This window comes from Pollachius pollachius (assembly GCF_949987615.1).
Source record: "Pollachius pollachius genome assembly, chromosome: 4".
In the NCBI taxonomy this organism is placed as follows: domain Eukaryota; kingdom Metazoa; phylum Chordata; class Actinopteri; order Gadiformes; family Gadidae; genus Pollachius; species Pollachius pollachius.
The window spans coordinates 5,934,140-5,941,090 of NC_136937.1; the positions used below are offsets into that span (position 1 = coordinate 5,934,140).

The 6,951-nt window shown below is 48.1% G+C and overlaps 1 long non-coding RNA gene across 1 annotated transcript; it reads right to left on the bottom strand.

The window, feature by feature from the left end:
- Nucleotides 1-3,292: 3,292 nt before the first annotated feature.
- Nucleotides 3,293-6,312, bottom strand: LOC307074953. Its single transcript, XR_013811825.1, has 3 exons — nucleotides 5,948-6,312; nucleotides 5,044-5,189; nucleotides 3,293-4,659 (listed from the first exon to the last, which is right to left on the bottom strand). It is a non-coding gene; the product is annotated as an uncharacterized lncRNA (long non-coding RNA).
- Between the last annotated feature and the right edge of the window lie 639 nt (nucleotides 6,313-6,951).

The window sequence follows — 6,951 nt, forward strand, 5'->3', positions numbered from 1 at the left end:
CTGAGTGTTGATGTGTCCCTGAGCAAGACACTTAACCCTAACTGCTCCTGACGAGCTGGCTGTCGCCATGCATGGTTGAATGCCGTCGGTGTGTCAATGTGTGTATTAACCGATGTAAGTCGCTTAGGATAAAAGCCTCTGCTAAGTCCCCTAATTGTAATTGTAATCTTGCTAAAGGTATGCGTTGAGAAAGTTCCTTGGGGAACTTACTTAACGCAGAACCACTGAGGGGCGCCAGAGGCCCACTCTTACACAGTAAGAACCTTGCGTCTCATTAGCAGCTCCATTCTGCTTTTCTTTACCTTTCCTTTATCTGGCTTTGTTCACTTTCAGCCCAACTATCAGGGATTGATAATCTGTAGGCTGAGCGATTGAAAATAAACGTTTACAACCTTTTAAACTAAAAGTTAAAGGTAAAAGTTTGAATTTATGACAATTTAGTTGAATATATAAAAATGGTTCTGTACTTAAAATTGTATCGTACACAAACGTTTGCGTTACAATAAGTTTTCATTGAAAAACGTACCGCCATCACTTTGCAAATGCATTGTGGGTGATATTTGCCTCTGGGCTCGCTCCCTTGCTCCCTCACTTCCTTGCTCCCTTGCTTCTCAAACAAAAACTTTTTGTGTTGACTCCTCAAACACATGTTTGATGTAGAATTAGTCACATATTTATATTAAAACCACATACAACAGATGTTCCTGCTAAATGGCTTTACTATATTTTCGATAGAACACCTTGCCGTGAGTAACAGTTGGTACAATACAGTAGGCCTCAGCTAACTCTAAAAGCTTTTGTCTAACTGATAGCTGTATTAATTATCTCATGTCGAATGTGTTTGATTACACAATTTATTGTGTAATCACGCCAAGATTTGATTTGTCTAAACGGCTCATAGACGAGTTTGGTCGTGATAAGAGGCGATAGGCCGGTTCACCCAGAGGCCGACAGGATAAGACCATATCTGGAAGAGGAGGTCAGGGGGAGGCCAGCACTGGAGCACACCTGAGACACTTCAACTCACCAGGAACAGCTTTTAGAAATGAGACACTTCAACTCACCAGGAACAGCTTTTAGAAACGAGACACTTAAACTCACCAGGAACAGCTTTTAGAAACGAGACACTTAAACTCACCAGGAACAGCTTTTAGAAACGAGACACTTCAACTCACCAGGAACAGCTTTTAGAAACGAGACACTTCAACTCACCAGGAACAGCTTTCGAGCTCTAAACTGGTTCTGTCCGAGTTCTAAGCTGGTTGTATCAGAGTTCTAAACTTGTTCTGTCTGAGTTCTTAGATGGTTCTGTCAGAGTTCTTAGCTGGTTCTGTCTGAGTTCTAAGATGGTTCTATCAGAGTTCTAAGCTGGTTCTGTCTGAGTTCTAAGATGGTTCTGTCAGAGTTCTAATCTGGTTCTGTCAGAGTTCTAAGATGGTTCTTACAGAGTTCTAGCCTGGCTCTTGGTGTATGTCATCGATGAATGAACAGCCAGACTCCAGCACAAGGTTCTCTGATTCTCTGAAACTGAAATCCTGCCCGGTGTTTCACCCGGACTGACCGCCTGCTCACCCCAAACATCAAGATAACATCGCGCTAATCTTTTGGTCATAAAGGACAAGTCAAACACAAGGACAGGGCGGTTCACTCTATGCTTGTTTAACACATGACTGGTAGCTCTCTACCGGCGAGACGATAGCCGAGTTCAGTAGTGAAGCACATGAGCCAGAGGTTCAGTCTAACAGAACCAGAGAGGAGGTTCAGTCCAACAGAACCAGAGTGAGAGGTTCAGTCTAGCAGAACCAGAGTGAGAGGTTCAGTCTAACAGAACCAGAGAGGAGGTTCAGACTAACAGAACCAGAGTCAGAGGTTCAGACTAACAGAACCAGAGTGAGGTTGAGTCTAACAGAACCAAAGTGAGGTTCAGACTAACAGAACCAGAGTGAGGTTGAGTCTAACAGAACCAGAGTGAGGTTCAGACTAACAGAACCAGAGTCAGAGGTTCAGACTAACAGAACCAGAGTGAGGTTGAGTCTAACAACCAGAGTCAGAGGTTCAGACTAACAGAACCAGAGTGAGGTTCAGTCTAACAGAACCAGAGTGAGGTTCAGACTAACAGAACCAGAGTGAGGTTCAGACTAACAGAACCAGAGTGAGGTTCAGACTAACAGAACCAGAGTGAGGTTCAGACTAACAGAACCAGAGAGGAGGTTCAGTCCAACAGAACCAGAGTGAGAGGTTCAGTCTAGCAGAACCAGAGTGAGAGGTTCAGTCTAACAGAACCAGAGAGGAGGTTCAGACTAACAGAACCAGAGTCAGAGGTTCAGACTAACAGAACCAGAGTGAGGTTGAGTCTAACAGAACCAAAGTGAGGTTCAGACTAACAGAACCAGAGTGAGGTTGAGTCTAACAACCAGAGTCAGAGGTTCAGACTAACAGAACCAGAGTGAGGTTCAGTCTAACAGAACCAGAGTGAGGTTCAGACTAACAGAACCAGAGTCAGAGGTTCAGACTAACAGAACCAGAGTGAGGTTGAGTCTAACAACCAGAGTCAGAGGTTCAGACTAACAGAACCAGAGTGAGGTTCAGTCTAACAGAACCAGAGTGAGGTTCAGACTAACAGAACCAGAGTGAGGTTCAGACTAACAGAACCAGAGTGAGGTTCAGACTAACAGAACCAGAGTGAGGTTCAGACTAACAGAACCAGAGAGGAGGTTCAGTCCAACAGAACCAGAGTGAGAGGTTCAGTCTAGCAGAACCAGAGTGAGAGGTTCAGTCTAACAGAACCAGAGAGGAGGTTCAGACTAACAGAACCAGAGTCAGAGGTTCAGACTAACAGAACCAGAGTGAGGTTGAGTCTAACAGAACCAAAGTGAGGTTCAGACTAACAGAACCAGAGTGAGGTTGAGTCTAACAGAACCAGAGTGAGGTTCAGACTAACAGAACCAGAGTCAGAGGTTCAGACTAACAGAACCAGAGTGAGGTTGAGTCTAACAACCAGAGTCAGAGGTTCAGACTAACAGAACCAGAGTGAGGTTCAGTCTAACAGAACCAGAGTGAGGTTCAGACTAACAGAACCAGAGTGAGGTTCAGACTAACAGAACCAGAGTGAGGTTCAGACTAACAGAACCAGAGAGGAGGTTCAGTCTAACAGAACCAGGATGCGTTGACAGACGGTGCAGAGAGCCTGTAGTATAAAAATGTGTTTATTTACATCTTTGTGACAGCAAAAACTCTTCAGTAGAAACATGGTTACTACGCTATCTGAGAAGTGACCACATCTTTGAGCCATATGTTACAGATAGTATTTCTGATGATTGCATAAAAGGGACTATGTAAAGGCACTTCTTAATAATAGAAATATACAACAGTTGTGCGACACTAAGCACTAAGTCCTCCTGCTTTAAAGGCTAGTACTACTAGTAATAGTACTACTACACCAACGGCACTTTGTATACTCTAGTTAGTACTACTATTTCACATTAACTAGAGGAAGTTAAGGTGAATAGATTAAAATCAAATATTCTTGTTGACAATTAGTTGAGCATGATAGAACATCTGGTATCTTAAGCGTTGGCACGTTAGTCCAGGACCAGGGGAGTCTGAAGATCTGGACCAGGACCAGGGGAGTCTGAAGATCTGGACCAGGACCAGGGGAGTCTGAAGATCTGGACCAGGACCAGGGGAGTCTGAAGATCTGGACCAGGACCAGGGGAGTCTAAAGATCTGGACCAGGACCAGGGGAGTCTGAAGATCTGGACCAGGGGAGTCTGAAGATCTGGACCAGGACCAGGGGAGTCTAAAGATCTAGACCAGGACCAGGGGAGTCTGAAGATCTGGACCAGGACCAGGGGAGTCTAAAGATCTGGACCAGGACCAGGGGAGTCTGAAGATCTGCACCAGGAACAGGGGAGTCTGAAGATCTGGACCAGGACAAGGGAAGCCTACAGACGTGGAGTGATCAATCGGCGCAGGTCTGTCTCTGGTCCAGGTCTGTCTCTGGTCTCTCTGGTTCAGGCCTGTCTCTGGTCCAAGTCTGTCTCTGGTCTCTCTGGTCCAAGTCTGTCTCTGGTCCAGGTCTGTCTCTGGTCCTAGTCTGTCTCTGGTTCAGGACTGTCTCTGGTCCAGGTCTGTCTCTGGTCCTAGTCTGTCTCTGGTCCAGGTCTGTCTCTGGTCCAGGTCTGCCTGATCCAGGTCTGCCTGGTCCAGGTCTGTCTGGTCCAGGTCTGTCTCTGGTCCAGGTCTGTCTGGTCCAGGTCTGTCTGGTCCAGGTCTGCCTGGTCCAGGTCTGTCTCTGGTCCAGGTCTGCCTGGTCCAGGTCTAAACACACTGACCATGTCCCTGGAGGGGTAGAGTCCCCCTGGAGACCCAGACCCTCTGGGGCCTGCTGAGGGGTAGCCAGGGACCGGACTGTGGGTGGTGCTGGAGGCGGGGCAGGGCCTCCAGCCCCAGGGGGTGGAGCCGGGCGGGGACAGCTGAGTATCCCGGGGCGACGGCCAGGAACGCTGTGTGGTGTACTGGAAGGTGATTGGTCGGTGGGAGCCAGAGGGGGGGAGGTGGAGGAAGGACATACATGGGCGTGTCAGGTTCTGAGCAGGGGTACGCGCTGGCCCCGCCCTCGCACCGACGCCACTTAGCTCGCCGGTTCTGGAACCAAATCTGAGGAGGGAGGGACAGTCATCAGGGGTGTGTGTGTGTGTGTGTATCTCGGTCTCAGAAAAGTGTGTGTTTGTGTCTGTATCTTGGTGTGTGTGTGTTTACCTGGTTGTTTCTCTCAGTTGACAGGTGTCAGTGTGTGTGTCTACATGTGTCCTGGCGTCAGACAGTTGTGTGTGTGTGTGTGTGTTTCTGTGTATGTGTCTGTGTGTGTGTGCGTGTGTGTGTTTCTTGGTCTCAGACAGGTGTGTGTATGTGTGTGTATCTTGGTGTGTGTGTGTACCTGGATCTTGCTCTCCGCCAGGCGTGTGTGTGTGTGTGTGTGTACCTGGATCTTGCTCTCCGACAGGTGTGTGTGTGTGTGTGTGTGTGTGTGTGTGTGTGTACCTGGATCTTGCTCTCAGACAGGCGTGTGTGTGCGGCCAGCGTCTCCCTGGTGGTCACTGAGGGGTAGTGGGTCGTCCTGAAGGCCGACTCCAGACCCTGCAGCTGCTCCGCGCTGAAGGTGGTCCGGACCCGGCGGGCCAGAGAGACTACAGAGAGAGAGAGAGAGAGAGAGAGAGAGAGAGAGAGAGAGAGAGAGAGAGAGAGAGAGAGAGAGAGAGAGAGAGAGAGAGAGAGAGAGAGAGAGAGAGAGAGAGAGAGAGAGAGAGAGAGAGAGAGAGAGAGAGAGAGACGGAGACAGAGAGTGACAGACCGACAGAGACACACACAGACAGACAGACACCAAATAAGGTTACATATTCTAGTATATACTGCATGCCCAAATGTGAATGCGTTCTTCCAGCCAATGAAACATGTTTTAAATCGACTTGAGAAACTTCATGCAACTGTTGGCTACTTTCTCCCCACAGAAGAAGCACAACACAAGGGTAGGGTCAGAGCATAGGTGAATCCCATGCAAATAGATTCTTCCTGAAACGGACGACATTTTGGTGTTCCTGGTTGCGCTTTCTTTTTCACAGATTCTCCTTTCTCCTTGTTTTCAGATTTACCTTTCAACCACTTGTCAATCTTCTCGATTTTCTAATTTCAAGCTTTCAGAACTGAAACTGAAACTTCGTTTTTTTATTATTATTATTATTATTATTATTATTATTATTATTATTATTATTATTATTATTATTATTATTATTATTATTATTACCCCCTGCAGTACCCCTAGAGGTACGCGTAACCTCATTTGAGAACCACTGTTCTATGGTTTATTCTATAGTCCTATAGTGTATACTATAGTCGCATCACTCACTCAGCAGCACGTCGTGTGACGCTGAGTTAAACTCGGACTCACCCCGGCACGATCTGGTCTTCCGGGTTTCTTTAGGAGTCGGGGTCTCCTCATGTCCGGTCTCCTGGTCCCTAAGTCCTGCTGAGGGTCTTCCCTGAGACCCTCCTCTAGCCAAGATCATGTCGATGGAGTGAGAGAGTGTCTTGTGTGACCGCGGCTCGACCATAATCCCCCCAGGAAACACGGCGTTCCTTCGCGTCCCTTCGCGTTCCTCGCCGAGTTCTGAACCACAACCTGGATCAGTTGTTAGTTGTCAGTTGTCAGTCCTCAGTTCGGACCACTTGTTCGTTCCTCATCAATAAAAACCTCGGTGACTTGTCGACTTGGTTCCTTCACGTTTTGCTGGACGACATTCTGTTTGTTCCCGGCTGAACTCTCACGGCTCTCCTGCTTATCAGCGCATCAGGACGTCCCGATGGGAGGACGCTACGGAACGATGCTGCGGGGGGGGGGGGGATAGACCGTAATCCTCACGCACGCCAAGAAAGTACCGTCGGGATGTGTGTGTGTGTGAGTGTGTGTGCGCGCGCGCGCACATCACAGCATTACAAACGAAGGCATTAGGCATTAGGACAAACGAAGGGCAGAGAGCCGTCACAGTGTGTGTGTGTGTGTGTGTGTGTGTGTGTGTGTGTGTGTGTGTGTGTGTGTGTGTGTGTGTGTGACACACACACACACACACGCACGCGCGCACACGCACACCCAGAGAGCCAACACGTCAACACACGTATGTTTATTCTGAGGTGTTAAGAAGTCAGTAAAGCCCAGAAACACGAACCAGTGCGTAGTATTCCGTGTAGAGTGCAAACCAATAAATCATCATCGGACTGTTTTTAATACCGGCTCCCCGCTTAACCCACGAACTCTGCCTCACCTCATGGGCTGTGGCCCTCAGACCTAGTGGCCCTCAGACCTATAGTGGCTCTAAGAACTAGGCGCTCTAAGACATAATTGCTCTAATACCTAGGGGCCCTAAGACCTACTGGCTCTAAGACCTTGTGGCCCTG